The following is a 20965-nucleotide window of genomic DNA, read 5'->3' as shown; positions in this document are numbered from 1 at the left end:
GAGCGATTCAAAATACGGCATACCTGACTTCGAGTTCTGTATGATGTGGCGAATGAACCGTGTGGAACTTCTGGTGGTCTACCGGGGCGTGTTTCGTGTGCTCGTAGGTAACTCAAGTTTAGCGGGCGAGCTCTGCGCTATTTCCATTGGCTAATATAACTTTCGAAAGCGAAAGACACAAGCAGTCGCACGATGGGATGTACGTATACATCATCAGCCATGCCGTCCGTTTCAGCTGACAGTGTGCTCTTGCATTCGGCATGTGAATACAGTTCAGTACAAGTTCACAGTACTCCTTCACTTACTTCTTTCAAGTGCATGCGTCGTATGGGCTAGTTGGGGATAAATCGCTCGTGCATTACTCAAGGGCAATGACACACTGAAGGATACGTGAGACATCGCAGTCATGTTTCAGTCAGTGTGACCTTACACTTGAGCACTGCAAAATAAAATGATCTGCTTGCAACATGTTCACTGTGTGCAGTGCATAGCTGGACCTGCATCATGCAAGACCTATGCATGTAGCAGCGTATACCAGGATTGCTTCGATGGATGCTTCAGAAGCAGGAAGTACTAAGTAAATGAAACTGTACTTGATTTCTTATCTCAGTTTTTTTTTCATGGAAAGTACAGATGGTGTGAGTGCATTGTGGGGAAAGGGAAAATGCGTCATCAGTGCTTTGTGCTTAACTGCCTGAACCTCTTCAGCTCCTACTAAAATGTTTCTTGCTGCGATACCATAAATTTTAGTCAGAAAAAGATCAACTACAAACCAAGTTCCTAATGCACCTTCGCGAATGTGTTTGATTACCAAGTTAACCCTTCCACTTCAACATTATGCCGATGTACAGCATATGTGCTTGAAATAAATTCTTTCCGCAAAGGAGAACGACTGGGCCTACAATAAAAAACTTTGTAGTAGCACTGCAAAAAGTGCTGTCATGCGTGTCAGCCACAACAAAACTGATGCGTGTCCAACATACTTCCCCAAAGGCACCTGTATAAAGACTGTTCGGGCCTTTCCCATTCTGGGTGTAACGTTCAGCTCTTCTCTCAACTTTTCCACATATGTCACCAGCACTGTATCTAAGCATCGGCCCATTTTTGGGTTTGTGTACCGTGTCTTCCTTCCCTGTAGACCTGAGGTTTTCTGAGCATCCTACACTTTATCATTCTGTCATGTCTTGAGTACTCCTCATCAGTATAGTCGCCGTACCAAACTCGCCTCGCTGACAAACTTGAGCTTGTTCAGCACCGGACAACACGCACCCTCCGGTTGTCGCAACCTGATGCCAGCCTACGAGAACTGCTTCAAAGCCCTCAAGTAGCGCACCCTGGAATACCAGCGGTACATTGCACTAGTCTGTCTATTCTGCAGGGTCCTTGACGGCTCTCTGCAAAGCACTCATCTTTCCTCTTCAGTTCGCTTGAGCAAGCGGTCAGCAAAGCCTGAGCCCCATCCCGCCTGTGTGGCCCGACACCACAACTCCATGATTATATCTGGCACACAGAGCTTTCTCTTCAACCCCCTGGCCATTTGGACTCCACTTCCTTGCGACCGGACTGAATTGGCACTGCTGTCTGTTGTGCACCCGTCGAGTGTGTGCGTGTGTGCTGTGCTGTCTTTTGAAGTCACAAAATAGTATATGTTCCCATATGTCATGTTCCTGAAGTGAGTTTTCGCATGGTGTCGAAATTTTGTAAACATGAGAAAACTCTCTAAACAATTCAAAATTCCTAATATTTTCTGTAGCCGCACACTTTCTATGATTCTGAAGATGCAGGAGAAGTGGTGAAAGCAAGATCTCAATCAACGGGATAAAGTGTCGTCTGAAAGGGTTAAGACGTATAGAAGCATACTTGTTGGCCTGTTCTCACAAGCATCTTCAATAGTTACCTAAAGTCTGGTACGTTTTCTAGCACTTGGAAGGTAGCATGGACATTGCCCGTGCACAACTCGGGTACTGGACGTGCAGTTACTAACTGCCGGCCTATATCTATCTTTTGCAGTGCGTCAAAAGTGTTTGAATCGGTGTTACATTCCTTGCTTTCTGTTAGTGCTAAGAGCACTTTAATAAATGAACAGCATGGCTTTGTGTGCCGACGAGTTAAAACTATTTGGGACTGTAAACAGTGTTCACCACTGCATTAGTTTCCAAAACGACAGTTGTTCACTCTCAAACTGGTGCAGAAACAATAAGGTGCTCCTACATGTTTCCAATACTATGGCATTAAGTCATATGCGGAAAACACACCATGTGCAATTTTCATACGCTATATGGGATGCTCCACTGCCCACGGTTCAGGTAATGAAAGACCTTGTTGTGCACTTCGACAAAATGCTAAGCTTCTCGTCACACAGATAATGACACAACATGCCCTTCACGCTCTTAAAATTAAATATGGGGTTTTACATGCCAAAACCACGATCTGATTATGAGGCACGCCGTAGTGGGGGACTCCGGAAATTTCGACCGCCTGGGGTTCTTTAATGTGCACCAAACTCTAAGTGCACGGGTGTTTTCGCATTTTCTCCCATTGAAAGGCGACCGCCGTGGTTAGCAGCTCAACACCATATCCACTATGCAACCACGGCGGGTACCCTTCACGCTCTTTGAATTGCATACCGTCTATAGTGCATGATTTCCACTAACCTGTTGTGTTTCTGAAATTGCGTTCTGCTTTGTGCTTTGCACTGCTAGAGTATGCGTCTGTAGAAGGGGGGTGGGGGCAACGTGCAAATCTAACCCTTACCTCATTAAACGCGTCCAGAATAAACTGATATATATCTTCGAACACCACTTTTGTCATATTGGCGACCACAGTTCAGCATTCTCAATTATACCTCAACTCGCGCCTCTAGATTCAAGACTTAATTAATCAGACCTTTTGTTCCTTATAAGGTGACCCCGGCATTATACATTCCCTCCGGTTTCTTGATCATATGAATTTGTTCGTGACGCAACCCCATTCCACATTCTTTGCCTGCCCTGTTGCAAGACTGTGCTATGTATGACTCGACTCCAAAAAAACATTTAATAAGAATTGTGCCTGTATTGACATACGTCATAGTTCATTTCCTGTGCTTTGGGTGTCTGTAGATAATTATGTATGATCAACTCCCTTTTATTTTTCCTCGTTCTTCCCCCCCCCCCCCATTTGTTTCTCTATTTCGCACTTTCTTGTCTAACGCATTCATGTTTTCTGTACATCTTGTCTTACATACTGCTCTTTAAGGGCACCAGTACGAAGGCTGTCTAGGTGTTCCTCGGCACTATAATAAATATTGAATTGTATCATTATAATTGTAGCATAAAATCGTGCTTTTTGAGTATGTACTAGCATATTATTTCAGTGCAGTAGCTTTTGCTCAATGAAAAAAATGCACGAATTAAGAAAGGGCAATAAAATGTCATGTGTCTAATCATATGCATTGTGCTATGAATTTCTTCTGAATTATATTAATAGTTGGCTATTGCATCCAGTGTTGTACAATAAAATAATATGCTACAGCAATTATTGTGTGCCTCACAGAACAAAATTCGCATGTCTTTCTCAGTGAAAACATCATAGCAGGCTGAAAATGATAAACTGTTTCTTTTGTGGTGACGAAGGAAGTGTGTAAGTTGTGAAAGTAACCTGTATATATATATATATATATATATATATATATGTTATGCAAATGAGCTGCCCCATACCTTGGAATAAGCGCTTCAATTGCCCGATTGGCACAGGGCGACGAAATGCACCTATTAAAACGGTATGTGATTTCATTATAGTGCAGAAAGACAAGCTAGACATGTTGAAACCAGTTACAATAGAACATGGCTTGAGACTGAAAGCTTTTTTCTAGCAATACACTCACTGTCAAGGCCTCCCGATGCCACGTTGATGCTTCAAAATAACCTAGGATAATAAATAAGGTGCTCCACGGGCAATATTTTACATAATCAGGAATCGGGAGGAGACAAGCTACGAATTACGCAAATTTTAGCTATTCTCGATGTTTTTTGTGAGTGCTACAAGTGTTTCGAGTCTTTTTGCGGATTTTCTCACAACCCAATTCTTCACGTTTTTTTTTTTTTCAAGCAAAAACAAGCATAAATATGTAGACAAGGATACTTTTTTATCTGTATCCGGTGACCATATTTTAACGGCTAACAAATATTAAACGTTATCGCTCGGCGCAGGACGCGCCTGCACGCATCAGAAGTTTTGCGAATGTTATTGATGATTCTTTCGGCTGTCTGTTGTCGACGAACCTTGTATAATCTGATCACATGTACGACACGAATTGCGTAGCAGTTTCTTGAAGGCGCGCGGACACAAGCGAACAGGCTCGAACTCTCGACTATTGATGTATAAAAACCGACGCGCCTGACCCGCAGATGAGATTTTTGACAATCGCCGAGTTTGCTCGCCGCTATCGTTGCAACTGAGTGTTGCTTTTACTGGGCACAAATTCGCCTAATAAAGGGTTAAATTTGTAACTCCCACTTATGACTCTGCATCATTTTTCACCGTCACTACTGCGTCACAATATCACTAACATAGATTTGTGCAATGATATCTTGCACGCCTAATTCTTACATAGTTTGCGGCGCTAGGAGCTACCAAAAATAAATGGTACAACATCTTTGATATGATATGGCATAGTCGGTGCGGGAGTTTCAAAAGCGAACTTATAGACATACGACGCGTGAGCATGAGCGCTGATGTCGATATTTTGTTCACTATTGTTACTTCAACGGTAAAAAGAAACTGTTGTGGCAGGCGTGCATTCATTACTCAAACGTGGTTTTATGTCTATGAAAGCAAACAGATCAATAACTTATTGTTTCAAGCTTAGTTTACAGCAGGCTGTTTTAGGCCGGACATTGACGGATGAAGACAAAATAGTCCAGGAACAGTGTGCCGCAGCCGAGGAGAGAAATTCAGCACGCGTCAGGGCTTGTGTCCAGTGTTTGCGTGCCCTCTTCGACCGACGCGAAGCGAAGCGTTCACATGTCGGCGCGTGCCGAAGCTTGCCGATGCATGCCTGTGCTTGGGTCTTAAGTGATGCCACCTATTCCACTGCTCTTGTTTTGTATCGCGGCTAGCGTTCTAAGAAGCCGCAGCTTGTTCACTTCGCCCGTCTGAAGAACTGTGATCCCTGTCACTCTGACTACACGTAACATTTACTCGCCCAGCGGGCCTCGTCAGTGAAGGGAGTAGTGTTACGCTAAAGGCGGCAGCAAGGACGTAAAGAAGAAGACCCCGAAGTGCGCTTGTCGGTGCAGAAATCCTTCGCTTGTTTTCATCAATTCATTTTTAAATAAACGCACCACGTCGTAACAATATATATATATATATATATATATATATATATATATATATATATATATATATATATATATATATATATACACAAAGCAACAGCGCGCGCGTGCGATCCCATAGATGAGATGAATTATATATATATATATATATATATATATATATATATATATATATATATATATTTATATATATATATACACACATCTATATATATATAGAAAACTATCAGTCATAGCTCTCGTAGTATAGCCCTCTGGGCCGTTTCCTTTTTTTTTCTTTCGAAAGTAGTCCTATTAGGGTTATTATAATTACACGAAGGTATTTCGCCCTCGTCAGCAGCAGTCCTTGGTATAGTTATTCTGGCGGCTAGCTTCCCACGCTATGCGTGCCACCACCGCACCTGGTTAAGCTTTTCCTAGACGCTAGAGTTATGCTTTGTCCGCGCAACCTTGAGCGATCGGAAAGCGCGTTTTCCCCTCTTGGCTGGCGGAGAGGGGAGGCTTCGTTGCGGCCGCGAAGCTCTCTACATCTCTGTAAGGTGCCTTGTGGTGGTCTCGTGCTGACGATGCCCTCTCGGTGAGCGCATATTTCCCCCCTCATCTTTTAAGAGGTTCAATACATACAAGCATTTGTCTCGCAAACCAGATTTTTTTTTCAAGGGAATTTTCCACGTCTCAGTAATTTCTCTCGTCGTATTCGAGTGCTGATTGCCGTGTTATAGTTTGTTTACGAAGCTTTCCCAAAGTCTAAATATTTTAAGGCTGTTTCTCGTGTGCCTATCATGGCCACGCACGCTGATATCGCCTTCCGTTTCTCTACCACGGTTGCGCTTTAAAACCACGGCGCTGCAAGTTTGCTTCAGAGACTTTCCTTTCCTTCCCACTTCTCCGCCCTTAATTGGCTCTCTCAACTACTACACGCAGAGACAAAGCAACAGCGCGCGCATTAGATCCCATAGATGAGATGAATATTTACAATTATTATTAGGGTTATAATTATATTCGAGTGCTGATTGCCGAGCTATCGTTTGCTAACGAAGCTTTCCCTCAAGTCTAAATATTTTAAGGCAGTTTGTCGTGTGCGTATCATGGCCACGCACGCTTATATCGCCTTCCGTTTCTCTACCACGGGTGCGCTTTAAAACCACGGCGCTGTAATTTTGCTTCAGAGACTTCCCTTTCCTTCCTTCTTCTCCGCCCTTAAACTGGCTCTCTTAACTACTACACACAGAACAAAGCAACAGCGCGCGCATTAGATCCCATAGATGAGATGAATATTTACAATTAGTATTAGGGTTATAATTATATTCGAGTGCTGATTGCTGTGCTATCGTTTGTTACCGAAGCTTTCCCTCAAGTCTAAATATTTTAAGGCAGTTTGTCGTGTGCGTATCATGGCTACGCACGCTTATATCGCATTCCGTTTCTCTACCACGGGTGCGCTTTAAAACCACGGCGCTGCAGTTTTTGCTTTTCTTACCTGTCTTCTTCTCCGCCCTTAAACTGGCTCTCTTAACTACTACACGCAGAGACAAAGCAACAGCGCGCGCATGCGATACCATAGATGAGATGAATATATATATATATATATATATATATATATAGATCAATATATAAATAGAAAACTATCAGTCATAGCTCTCGTAGTATAGCCCTCTGGGCCGTTTCCTTTTTTTTTTCTTTCGAAAGTAGTCCTATTAGGGTTATTATAATTACACGAAGGTATTTCGCCCTCGTCAGCAGCAGTCCTTGGTATAGTTATTCTGGCGGCTAGCTTCCCACGCTATGCGTGCCGCCACCGCACCTGGTGAAGCTTTTCGTAGACGCTAGAGTTATGCTTTGTCCGCGCAACCTTGAGCGATCGGAAAGCGCGTTTTCGCCTCTTGGCCGGCGGAGAGGGGAGGCTTCGTTCCGGCCGCGAAGCTCTCCACAGCTCTGTAAGGTGCCTTGTGGTGGTCTCGTGCTGACGATGCCCTCTCGGTGAGCGCACATTTCCCCCCTCATCTTTTAAGAGGTTCAATACATACAAGCATTTGTCTCGCAAACCAGATTTTTTTTCAAGGGAATTTTCCACGTCTCAGTAATTTCTCTCGTCATATTCGAGTGCTGATTGCCGTGCTATCGTTTGCTAACGAAGCTTTCCCTCAAGTCTAAATATTTTAAGGCAGTTTGTCGTGTGCGTATCATGGCCACGCACGCTTATATCGCCTTCCGTTTCCCTACCACGGGTGCGCTTTAAAACCACGGCGCTGCAGTTTTTGCTTTTCTTTCCTTTCTTCTTCTCCGCCCTTAAACTGGCTCTCTTGACTACTACACGCAGAGACAAAGCAACAGCGCGCGCATGCGATCCCATAGATGAGATGAATATATATATATATCTATATATAAATAGAAAACTATCAGTCATAGCTCTCGTAGTATAGCCCTCTGGGCCGTTTCCTTTTTTTTTTCTTCGAAAGTAGTCCTATTAGGGTTATTATAATTACACGAAGGTATTTCGCCCTCGTCAGCAGCAGTCCTTGGTATAGTTATTCTGGCGGCTAGCTTCCCACGCTATGCGTGCCGCCATCGCACCTGGTTAAGCTTTTCCTAGACGCTAGAGTTATGCTTTGTCCGCGCAACCTTGAGCGATCGGAAAGCGCGTTTTCCCCTCTTGGCCGGCGGAGAGGGGAGGCTTCGTTCCGGCCGCGAAGCTCTCCGCATCTCTGTAAGGTGCCTTGTGGTGGTCTCGTGCTGACGATGCCCTCTCGGTGAGCGCATATTTCCCACCTCATCTTATAAGAGGTTCAATACATACAAGCATTTGTCTCGCAAACGAGATTTTTTTTCAAGGGAATTTTCCACGTCTCAGTAATTTCTCTCGTCGTATTCGAGTGCTGATCGCCCTGTTATAGTTTGTTTACGAAGCTTTCCCTCAAGTCTAAATATTTTAAGGCAGTTTGTCATGTGCGTATCATGACCACGCGCGCTTATATCGCCTTCCGTTTCTCTACCACGGTTGCGCTTTAAAACCACGGCGCTGCAAGTTTGCTTCAGAGACTTTCCTTTCCTTCCCACTTCTCCGCCCTTAAACTGGCTCTCTCAACTACTACACGCAGAGACAAAGCAACAGCGCGCGCATTAGATCCCATAGATGAGATGAATATTTACAATTATTATTAGGGTTATAATTATATTCGAGTGCTGATTGCCGTGCTATCGTTTGCTAACGAAGCTTTCCCTCAAGTCTAAATATATTAAGGCAGTTTGTCGTGTGCGTATCACGGCTACGCACGCTTATATCGCATTCCGTTTCTCTACCACGGGTGCGCTTTAAAACCACGGCGCTGCAGTTTTTGCTTTTCTTTCCTTTCTTCTTCTCCGCCCTTAAAGGGACACTAAAGGTTACCAGAAACTCAAGTTAAAGTGGTAGAGCAATGTTCTAGAATGTCTAAGGCGTCAATATAATCGCGAACAGAGCTTTAGTAACCGAGAAATTGAGGTAAATGCATGACACGATTTGAGACCCCCCAGCGACATTCCGGTACTAGCCCGATGACGAAAGCACTCCTCATAATTTGTTTTACTAATACTCAACTACTCGTATTAAAAATATCATTTCATTCGATTATAAGACGGAAAAAAATGCTACTTGTCTATATCTATTCGATTCTAAGAAAAAATAACGTTTTGACGTTACCCTTCAGTAATATGGGTGTTCGAAAGGTTTCGTTTTCGCTCGACTCTGCGCCGCGCACGCTTTGGAGTTTCAGTAGTTTCGTTATCGCGTCGTGCTGTGAGGGTTCTGCTGGCTCGCGAAACTTTCATTTGAAACAAGCAGCGAGAATGCCACGTCCATGTGATGTCGTGGGAAGCCCTCGTTGCTTTCCCGCTCCGGAGAGCCGGTGTCGAGGCCGCCGTCGTAGTACGCAACAACGCCGGCAGTGCGAGCCCACAGCAGCAGGTCGCGCTCGTCGGTGCTCAAATCGCTGAAGTTGAGCCCACCATCACGAGCCAATCTGTCGGTGTCAGGGTCCATTGCGACGAGCGTCGAAGTTTGCGTCATAGAATGAAGTACCAGCTTATGGACGTCTTGCGCTGGAGTTTGAGGTATAGTAGCGGCGCCTGGTGGCGGTGCGGGAAACGACATCTGGGTCGTGCCAGCTTGGGGGCTTGGGTCGTATTGAGCCCTGGTTGTGGCGAAGCACGTTTCTAGGCCGAGTTTAGCTTCGATTCGCACTTTTTTCTGCCCTGTTGCGAGTGCGAAAAGGCTCGTCACTTCTCACAGACCACGCTGCGAGCTCGCCGCAGCCTATAGTTTAACGAAAACGGACTCTCCGTGTGCCGTCGGACGTGATGTGGGACGTAATTCGCTTCTCCTTCCGCTAGCCACCATACTCGCGCTTTCGCTCTGCTGTCGGCTCTGCCTTGGCTCTGTTTCTGGCCGCGCGTTTGCGTTTTGCGCAGAAAAGCCGCAGCGCCGTCTGCGGACGCCGTTCTACTCACCGATGGCGCAACGTCACTATGAGACGATGATGTCAGTACTCCTCGATCAGAGGGCGGGCGATTTGAACTGCGCTAGAGGTACGCGGACGCTTCAGAACGCATTTTCTCTTAAAATAAGTCTCTCCTTGGCACGAAACAAGCGTTTCAAAGTTCCTGTGATGGTATTTCAACAGTCCACGTTGACTTAATAGTAACCTTTAGTGTCCCTTTAAACTGGCCCTCTTAACTACTACACGCAGAGAGAAAGCAACAGCGCGCGCATGCGATCCCATAAATGAGATGAATATATATATATATATATATATATATGTACGTATATAAATAGAAAACTATCAGTCATAGCTCTCGTAGTATAGCCCTCTGGGCCCTTTCCTTCTTTTTTTCTTTGAAAAGTAGTTCTATTAGGGTTATTAAAGTTACACGAAGGTATTTCGCCCTCGTCAGCAGCAGTCCTTGGTATAGTTATTCTGGCGGCTAGCTTCCCACGCTATGCGTGCCGCCATCGCACCTGGTTAAGCTTTTCCTAGACGCTAGAGTTATGCTTTGTCCGCGCAACCTTGAGCGATCGGAAAGCGCGTTTTCCCCTCTTGGCCGGCGGAGAGGGGAGGCTTCGTTCCGGCCGCGAAGCTCTCCACATCTCGGTAAGGTGCCTTGTGGTGGTCTCGTACTGACGATGCCCTCTCGGTGAGCGCATATTTCCCCCCTCATCTTTTAAGAGGTTCAATACATACAAGCATTTGTCTCGCAAACCAGATTTTTTTCAAGGGAATTTTCAACGTCTCAGTAATTTCTCTCGTCGTATTCGAGTGCTGATTGCCGTGCTGTCGTTTGCTAACGAAGCTTTCCCTCAACTCTAAATATTTTAAGGCAGTTTGTCGTGTGCGTATCATGGCCACGCACGCTTATATCACCTTCCCTTTCCCTACCACGGGTGCGCTTTAAAACCACGGCGCTGTAATTTTGCTTCAGAGACTTTCCTTTCCTTCCTCCTTCTCCGCCCTTAAACTGGCTCTCTAAACTACTACACACAGAACAAAGCAACAGCGCGCGCATTAGATCCCATAGATGAGATGAATATTTACAATTAGTATTAGGGTTATAATTATATTCGAGTGCTGATTGCTGTGCTATCGTTTGTTACCGAAGCTTTCCCTCAAGTCTAAATATTTTAAGGCAGTTTGTCGTGTGCGTATCATGGCCACGCACGCTTATATCGCCTTCCGTTTCCCTACCACGGGTGCGCTTTAAAACCACGGCGCTGCAGTTTTTGCTTTTCTTTCCTTTCTTCTTCTCCGCCCTTAAACTGGCCCTCTTAACTACTACACGCAGAGAGAAAGCAACAGCGCGCGCATGCGATCCCATAGATGAGATGAATATATATATATATATATAAATAGAAAACTATCAGTCATAGCTCTCGTAGTATAGCCCTCTAGGCCGTTTCCTTTTTTTTTCTTTCGAAAGTAGTCCTATTAGGGTTATTATAATTAAACGAATTTATTTCGCCCTCGTCAGCAGCAGTCCTTGGTATAGTTATTCTGGCGGCTAGCTTCCCACGCTATGCGTGCCGCTATCGCGCCTGGTTAAGCTTTTACTAGACGCTAGAGTTATGCTTTGTCCGCCCAACCTAGAGCGATCGGAAAGCGCGTTTTCCCCTCTTGGCCGGCGGAGAGGGGAGGCTTCGTTCCGGCCGCGAAGCTCTCCACATCTCTGTAAGGTGCCTTGTGGTGGTCTCGTGCTGACGATGCCCTCTCGGTGAGCGCATATTTCCCCCCTCATCTTTTAAGAGGTTCAATACATACAAGCATTTGTCTCGCAAAGCAGATTCTTTTCAAGGGAATTTTCCACGTCTCAGTAATTTCTCTCGTCGTATTCGAGTGCTGATTGCCGTGCTATCGTTTGCTAACGAAGCTTTCCCTCAAGTCTAAATATTTTAAGGAAGTTTGTCGTGTGCGTATCATGGCCACGCACGCTTATATCGCCTTCCGTTTCTCTACCACGGGTGCGCTTTAAAACCACGGCGCTGTAATATTGCTTCAGAGCCTTTCCTTTCCTTCCTCCTTCTCCGCCCTTAAACTGGCTCTCTTAACTACTACACACAGAACAAAGCAACAGCGCGCGCATTAGATCCCATAGATGAGATGAATATTTACAATGAGTATTAGGGTTATAATTATATTCGAGTGCTGATTGCTGTGCTATCGTTTGTTACCGAAGCTTTCCCTCAAGTCTAAATATTTTAAGGCAGTTTGTCGTGTGCGTATCATGGCTACGCACGCTTATATCGCATTCCGTTTCTCTACCACGGGTGCGCTTTAAAACCACGGCGCTGCAGTTTTTGCTTTTCTTTCCTTTCTTCTTCTCCGCCCTTAAACTGGCTCTCTTAACTACTACACGCAGAGACAAAGCAACAGCGCGCGCATGCGATCCCATAGATGAGATGAATATATATATATATACATCTATATATATATATATATATATATATATATATATATATATATATATATATACATCTAGATATAAATAGAAAACTATCAGTCATAGCTCTCGTAGTATAGCCCTCTGGGCCGTTTCCTTTTTTTTTCTTTCGAAAGTAGTCCTATTAGGGTTATTAAAGTTACAAGAAGGTATTTCGCCCTCGTCAGCAGCAGTCCTTGGTATAGTTATTCTGGCGGCTAGCTTCCCACGCTACGCGTGCCGCCATCGCACCTGGTTAAGCTTTTCCTAGACGCTAGAGTTATGCTTTGTCCGCCCAACCTTGAGCGATCGGAAAGCGCGTTTTCCCTCTTGGGCGGCGGAGAGGGGAGGCTTCGTTCCGGCCGCGAAGCTCTCCACATCTCTGTAAGGTGCCTTGTGGTGGTCTCGTGCTGACGATGCCCTCTCGTTGAGCGCATATTTCCCCCCTCATCTTTTAAGAGGTTCAATACATACAAGCATTTGTCTCGCAAACCAGATTTTTTTCAAGGGAATTTTCCACGTCTCAGTAATTTCTCTCGTCGTATTCGAGTGCTGATTGCCGTGCTGTCGTTTGCTAACGAATCTTTCCCTCAAGTCTAAATATTTTAAGGCAGTTTGTCGTGTGCGTATCATGGCCACGCACGCTTATATCGCCTTCCGTTTCCCTACCACGGGTGCGCTTTAAAACCACGGCGCTGTAATTTTGCTTCAGAGACTTTCCTTTCCTTCCTCCTTCTCCGCCCTTAAACTGGCTCTCTTAACTACTACACACAGAACAAAGCAACAGCGCGCGCATTAGATACCATAGATGAGATGAATGTTTACAATTAGTATTAGGGTTATAATTATATTCGAGTGCTGATTGCTGTGCTATCGTTTGTTACCGAAGCTTTCCCTCAAGTCTAAATATTTTAAGGCAGTTTGTCGTGTGCGTATCATGGCTACGCACGCTTATATCGCATTCCGTTTCTCTACCACGGGTGCGCTTTAAAACCACGGCGCTGCAGTTTTTGCTTTTCTTTCCTTTCTTCTTCTCCGCCCTTAAACTGGCTCTGTTAACTACTACACGCAGAGACAAAGCAACAGCGCGCGCATGTGATCCCATAGATGAGATGAATATATATATATATATATATATATATATATATATATATATATATATATATATGTATATATATATATATACATCCATATATAAATAGAAAACTATCAGTCATAGCTCTCGTAGTATAGCCCTCTGGGCCGTTTCCTTTTTTTTTTCTTTCGAAAGTAGTCCTATTAGGGTTATTAAAGTTACACGAAGGTATTTCGCCCTCGTCAGCAGCAGTCCTTCGTATAGTTATTCTGGCGGCTAGCTTCCCACGCTATGCGTGCCGCCATCGCACCTGGTTAAGCTTTTCCTAGATGCTAGAGTTATGCTTTGTCCGCGCAAGCTTGAGCGATCGGAAAGCGCGTTTTCCCCTCTTGGCCGGCGGAGAGGGGAGGCTTCGTTCCGGCCGCGAAGCTCTCCACATCTCTGTAAGGTGCCTTGTGGTGGTCTCGTGCTGACGATGCCCTCTCGGTGAGCGCATATTTCCCCCCTCATCTTTTAAGAGGTTCAATACATACAAGCATTTGTCTCGCAAACCAGATTTTTTTCAAGGGAATTTTCCACGTCTCAGTAATTTCTCTCGTCATATTCGAGTGCTGATTGCCGTGTTATAGTTTGTTAACGAAGCTTTCCCTCGAGTCTAAATATTTTAAGGCAGTTTTCCTAGCCTCTAAAGCCGCTCGACTTCGCTCTTCTCCTTGAGCGGCCATTTTTCCTAGAAAGTATGCCTTCCAACCGCTCCGACTATCGCGGACAACATGAGTCTCTTTCCACGTAAGTGTGAGGCTCGGAGCAGGAGCTGGGGCGCTTGAAAATAGCCTAGTGCCTGACGAACCAACCAACTGAGCTATTTTTCCGGGCAACATCGAAGGGTCACGAGTTCAAATCACCTGTTATGTTCCTTTTTTTTTGCCCCTTTTTCTTTCTGTTTTTTTTCTTTCCTTTATTGTCTTTTCCTTTATTTTATCACTGTACGGGTACCCTCCTAAAAAAAAAGAAAAGAAAGATATATATCTTCAAATATGTATGCCCTCACATGTGCAGGTCATAAATACCAGGTTCTCTAGCCGAGTGCCATCCATGCGGTATAACCGAGCTCAGATTGATCCACCTTGACTGATCAAATAGGGCACCACTGTAGGTTAAATGAGGCGTACAACTCCTGCGGGACCAGCCGTGGTTACTCAGTGGTTATGGTGTTAGACTGCTGGGCACGAGGTCGCGGGATCGGACCCCGACCACGGCGGCCGCATTTCGATGGGGGCGAAATGCGAAAACACCCGTGTACTTAGAATTAGGTGCACGTTAAAGAACCCAAGGTGGTCGAAATTTTCGGAGTCCTCCACTACGGCGTGCATAATCAGAAAGTGGTTTTGTCACGTAAAACCCCATAAATTAATTTTTAATTTAACTCCTACGGGGACGGTAGAGTATCCGTCTCCAGTGCAAGAGGACCGTGATTCAAATCCCGGTGCCGCGCAATTCTCCACCGAAAAATACAAAAAAAAAACCGTGTGTTGAGAAAATTGCACAAACAGGCCTGGAGTGCGGCCTGATCCCGGTGACCAGAACCGGTAACGCACTCTCTCACCAGAGCAGGATTGGCCACCCTGGTGCAGTACTTGGCCACAACCTCCTATATGAATACAACAATCGAACCCCGGCCCTTAGTCCCCAGCAGCCGCGAAGAAACTGACCACGGCGGCGGTCAGATCTGTGACGCTGCAGAGGGTGCTAAGAATACCTGGCTCCGGACAGGCCGCCATTGGAATCTGAACCTGGCAACGTTTAACGTTAGAACGCTATCTAGTGAGGCGAGTCTAGCAGTGTTATTGGAGAAATTAGAGGGTAGTAAATGGGATATAATAGGGCTCAGTGAGGTTAGGAGGACAAAAGAAGCACATACAGTGCTAAAAAGCGGGCATGTACTGTGTTACCGGGGCTTAGCGGAGAGACGAGAACTAGGAGTCGGATTCCTGATCAATAAGGAAATAGCTGGTAACATACAGCAATTCTATAGCATTAACGAGAGGGTGGCATGTCTTGTTGTGAAACTTAATAAGAGGTACAAAATGAAGGTTGTACAGGTCTATGCTCCTACATCTAGTCATGATGACCAGGAAGTCGAAAGCGTTTAAGAAGACGTAGAATTGGCGATGGGTAAAGTCAAAACAAAATACACTATACTGATGGGCGACTTGAATGCCAGGGTAGGCAAGAAGCAGGCTGGAGACAAGTCAGTGGGGCAATATAGCATAGGCTCTAGGAATAGCAGAGGAGAATTATTAGTAGAGTTTGCAGAACAGAATAATATGCGTATAATGAATACCTTTTTCCGCAGGCGAGTTAGTCGAAAGTGGACGTGGAGGAGCCCGAATGGTGAGACTAGAAATGAAATCGACTTCATACTCTGCGCGAACCCTGGCATCATTCAAGATGTAGACGTGCTCGGCAAGGTACGCTGCAGTGACCACAGGATGGTAAGAACTCGAATTAGCCTAGACTTGAGGAGGGAACGAAAGAAACTGGTACACAAGAAGCCAATCAATGAGTTAGCGGTAAGAGGGAAACTAGAGGAATTCCGGATCAAACTACAGAACAGGTATTCGGCTTTAACTCAGGAAGAGGACCTTAGTGTTGAAGCAATGAACGACAATCTCATGGGCATCATTAAGGAGTGCGCAATAGAAGTCGGTGGTAACGCCGTTAGGCAGGAAACCAGTAAGCTATCGCAGGAGACGAAAGATCTGATCAAGAAACGCCAATGTATGCAAGCCTCTAATCCTACAGCTAGAATAGAACTGGCAGAACTTTCTAAGTTAATCAACAAGCGTAAGACAGCGGACATCAGGAACTATAATATGGATAGAATTGAACAGGCTCTCAGGAACGGAGGAAGCCTAAAAACAGTGAAGAAGAAACTAGGAATAGGCAAGAATCAGATGTGTGCGTTAAGAGACAAGGCCGGCAATATCGTTACTAATATAGATGAGATAGTTCAAGTGGCTGAGGAGTTCTATAGAGATTTATACAGTACCAGTGGCACCCACGACGATAGTGGAAGAGAGAATAGCCTAGAGGAATTCGAAATCCCACAGGTAACGCCAGAAGAAGTAAAGAAAGCCTTAGGAGCTATACAAAGGGGGAAGGCAGCTGGGGAGGATCAGGTAACAGCAGATTTGTTGAAGGATGGTGGTCAGATTGTTCTAGAGAAACTGGCCACCCTGTATACGCAATGCCTCATAACCTCAAGCGTACCGGAATCTTGGAAGAACGCTAACATAATCCTAATCCATAAGAAAGGGGACGCCAAAGACTTGAAAAATTATAGACCGATCAGCTTACTGCCCGTTGCCTACAAAGTATTTACTAAGGTAATCGCAAATAGAATCAGGAACACCTTAGACATCTGTCAACCAAAGGACCAGGCAGGATTCCGTAAAGGCTACTCAACAATAGACCATATTCACACTATCAATCAAGTGATAGAGAAATGTGCAGAATATAACCAACCCTTATATATAGCTTTCATTGATTACGAGAAAGCGTTTGATTCACTCGAAACCTCAGCAGTCATGGAGGCATTACGGAATCAGGGTGTAGATGAGCCATATGTAAAAATACTGGAATATATCTATAGCGGCTCCACAGCCACCGTAGTCCTCCACAAAGAAAGCAACAAAATCCCTATAAAGAAAGGCGTCAGACAGGGATATACGATATCTCCAATGCTATTCACAGCATGTTTACAGGAGGTATTCAGAGGCCTGGAGTGGGAAGAATTGGGGATAAAGTTGATGGAGAATACCTTAGCAACTTGCGATTCGCTGATGATATTGCCTTGCTTAGTAACTCAGGAGACCAATTGCAATGCATGCTCACTGACCTGGAGAGGCAAAGCAGAAGGGTGGGTCTGAAAATTAATCTGCAGAAAACTAAAGTATTGTTTAACAGTCTCGGAAGAGAACAGCAGTTTACGATAGGTAGCGAAGCACTGGAAGTGGTAAGGGAATACATCTACTTAGGGCAGGTAGTGACCACGGATCCGGATCATGAGACTGAAATAACTAGAAGAATAAGAATGGGTTGGGGTGCGTTTGGCAGGCATTCTCAAATCATGAACAGCAGGTTGCCATTATCCCTCAAAAGGAAAGTGTACAACAGCTGTGTGTTACCAGTACTCACATATGGGGCAGAAACCTGGAGGCTTACGAAGAGGGTTCTGCTGAAATTGAGGACGACGCAACGAGCTATGGAAAGAAGAATGATGGGTGTAACGTTAAGGGATAAGAAAAGAGCAGATTGGGTGAGGCAACAAACGCGGGTAAACGACATCTTAGTTGAAATCGAGAAAAAGAAATGGGCATGGGCCGGACATGTAATGAGGAGGGAAGATAACCGATGGTCACTAAGAGTTACGGACTGGATTCCAAGGGAAGGGAAGCGTAGCAGGGGGCGGCAGAAAGTTAGGTGGGCGGATGACATTAAGACGTTTGCAGGGACAACATGGCCACAATTAGTACATGACCGGGGTAGTTGGAGAAGTATGGGAGAGGCCTTTGCCCTGCAGTGGGCGTAACTAGGCTGATGATGATGATGATGATGATGATGATATATATGCATCGCCTGGACTTCGCGGTGGGCGCGGCACATACATATATACATCTAAATACATATGACGCGTATGTTATATTTATGTCGATACCTCAAAGTCTCGCGGGTAGGGTTTTACATGAGGGGTGGGTGCGTGCACTTTATTCAACATAAGTTAGTTCTTCGGCTATGCGTTTAAATTCAAGATGGTTCTCACGAAGAATAGCTGAAGCGGGAAGGTCATTCCAGTCTCTTGAGCTACGAACAAAAAATGAAGATAGATGAGTGGTGGTTCGGGCTGGAGGAGGATACACGGCTTTGTTTTCGTTTGTCCGGTTGTAGTGGCGGTAAAATGGACAAATGTTGGAGGACCGGGGAGATGCATGGAATAACTTGTGGAATAGCGAGAGACGGGCAGCTTTCCGGCGAAGTACAAGGTTAGGTAGGTTAGACCGGGACTAAAGTTCTGTAGTACTGGGAGTGAAAGAATAATCCGAGAAGATAAACCGCGCCGCACGATTTTGAATTCCTTCTAACATTTTAAGCTTGTTTTAACATGTTAAGCTTCAACATGTTAAGCTTCTAGCTTGTTAAGGGTCTCATATAGCACATGCGTATTCGGCTTCCGGTTGGATGTAAGCATAATAAGCCAGATGTTTGACAGGGCTGGGAGAAAGTCGAGGGTTAACGCGCAAGTAGCCAAGCATGCGGTTAACATCGTTTGTTATCTTGTTAATGTGTGCGAGCCATGACATATCAGACAGAAGACTCATCTAGCACTGGAGAAATTTTAGATCTTTATTGTCACAGAAGAACGGCCCATCCCCTGGGAACCACGTTGGCGTCAAACAAGGTTATTCATGAGCTGCTCAAAGCCGGTCACCCAAGATGTCGTCAAAAAGATACACGGAAGGAGGGCCCATGAACTGTGTCACATACTGAGTGATTCAAGTTGGTGTGACGGGTGGTTTCTAACTCGATTCCCTCAGCACAGCAACCCAATGCTCTACCCATTTAATCATGGACTACACAGTGGCTAAAGTTGATGGGGAAAGAATCGGAGACAAAGATAGCTCAGAGTAATTGCTTGAAATATCCTACGAATGCTAATCTCTTAAAAAAAAAACGATCACATTCATTCGGTTCGGATCAGCTGCTTGCCAAAGAAGATGTGAAAGGAATAAAACCACAGCAAAAGACACTTTTCAAAACATGGTCCCCTGGTCACGTTCTTATTGTATACACAGAGGTTACCGATTATTAGGTTTTATACAAATGTATGAAGGACTTTTCAAGAGGCGCGCTCAGAAATTTTGGACAAACAGTATCTTTAAAGCATGGTCCATGCGCGTCTTACTGAAATATATTTGGAAATAGAATAATAGTGGGCGGGGAAACGCACAATTAATATTTGCTAAGTGATGGTTCAAAGAAAGCAGGTGCCGTCTCCTCAGCAGCGGTTGCCCTTGAGTCGACGAGTGCCAGCAGCGCCCTTCGTGCAATACCTTCTTCTTGAGAACTAAAGGCGCGGGATGCTTTCTAGAAGAGCACCGGCCTTTTATTTCTCTGTCTCTCCCTGCCGCGCTACTAACTTTTGGTGGTGGTTTTTGGTACGCTATGGGTTTTACCTTAATTGTCGCATTCATCGCACTCCTACTGGCATTTCCTGAACTGCAAGCCCGACCTATGGCGTAGTAGGCGCGAACTGTGAAGACATATCTGCTTGCAAGAGTGGCTGCTCTGAGACTGAGGGCGTACGGGTTTTTATGTTAAGTGCTTTCGCCATGTACATTGGTGATCATTTGGTCGACACGATAGCCAGAACACAATCTTAAGCGCCATGGTTTATTGCCTCAATAACCAAGTTCTGACGGGTAGTCCTTTAATAACACGAACGTGACAAGAGTGCGAACCAGCTCAGTAAAAGAATAGACACAAGAGCGCCATGCCTAAAAGTGCCACATATAGTTGCCCTCTATTTTAGTGCTTTATAATACATGCTGTTATTCGTTATTTGTTACTCTTTCAGCAATAGGTGACTGCATTTTGTGAGATTTTGTGTATTTTAAGCGCTGTATTCACTAACAATTCACGCTTGACGGAAAACAGTAGTAAAGGTGACAGTTATTACCAAAAATATCAGTGCAAGAAATTCAGCTCACCGAAGTTCAGCGTGGCTGTAACGAGAGAAACAAATGCCGCGATGTTCTTGTTCTTGTGTCACAACACTGGCTCATACCCACTGCAGGTAATTGGCTGAAAAATTAGGTGGTTTACCATTTATAAAAAAAAATTGCATTGCAGACTGTCGACTAAAAATATCAATTTAAGAATGAGAAGAAAATTGAAATTCGGACATAATAAAGCTCCCCAAAATAAAATAACACACATTATTTATAATTTTAAAACTTCAGCAATGTAAACTTGTCGTGTCCCTAACAAAACTGTAAATTACTAAGAAAGCAACCATGTGTCCGAGTCCTAGCGAAGATGCCCCAAAGATGGAGAATGGTTGTCGAGGTTAGTGATAGTCAAAGTTTACAAAATTATATTTCTAAGATTAGTTTTATTTTTATTCAAAATCCTAGGTATGAGAAAAAAAGATCTTAAGAAACACTTCAGACTGCTCCCGTGGGGGAGTGCGAAAGCATCATAACCGCTTAGGTGAAATGTTTTCTATTGATGGTTTCGACATGCATTAGAGTACTTTCTGGTGAATCTATAAGTGTGTTTGCGAATACGTTGGCCGCAGGCTGGGAACATTCGCACTATTTTGCTGCAGAATGAAGAATTTTATTTTATGCCTAATGGTAGGCCTGTCTTGACTATGTCGTCTTCTTTTGTGTTCCCTTGCTTCGTCTTCTGAGGCGTGCTACATCCTACATACTAAATACGTACATACTACATCCCAGTAGACACAGCAAAAATGAAATCTGAAAACCAAGTGATGCGCGGAAGGCAGCGACGTGACGTGTGCCATGACGCGCGCACTAGGCACACCTTATTTGATACGCACATG

This window comes from Dermacentor andersoni, chromosome 2 (genome assembly GCF_023375885.2).
Source record: "Dermacentor andersoni chromosome 2, qqDerAnde1_hic_scaffold, whole genome shotgun sequence".
NCBI lineage: Eukaryota > Metazoa > Arthropoda > Arachnida > Ixodida > Ixodidae > Dermacentor > Dermacentor andersoni.
The sequence above is the reverse complement of the archived record's forward strand: the minus strand, read 5'-3'. Positions refer to the sequence as shown.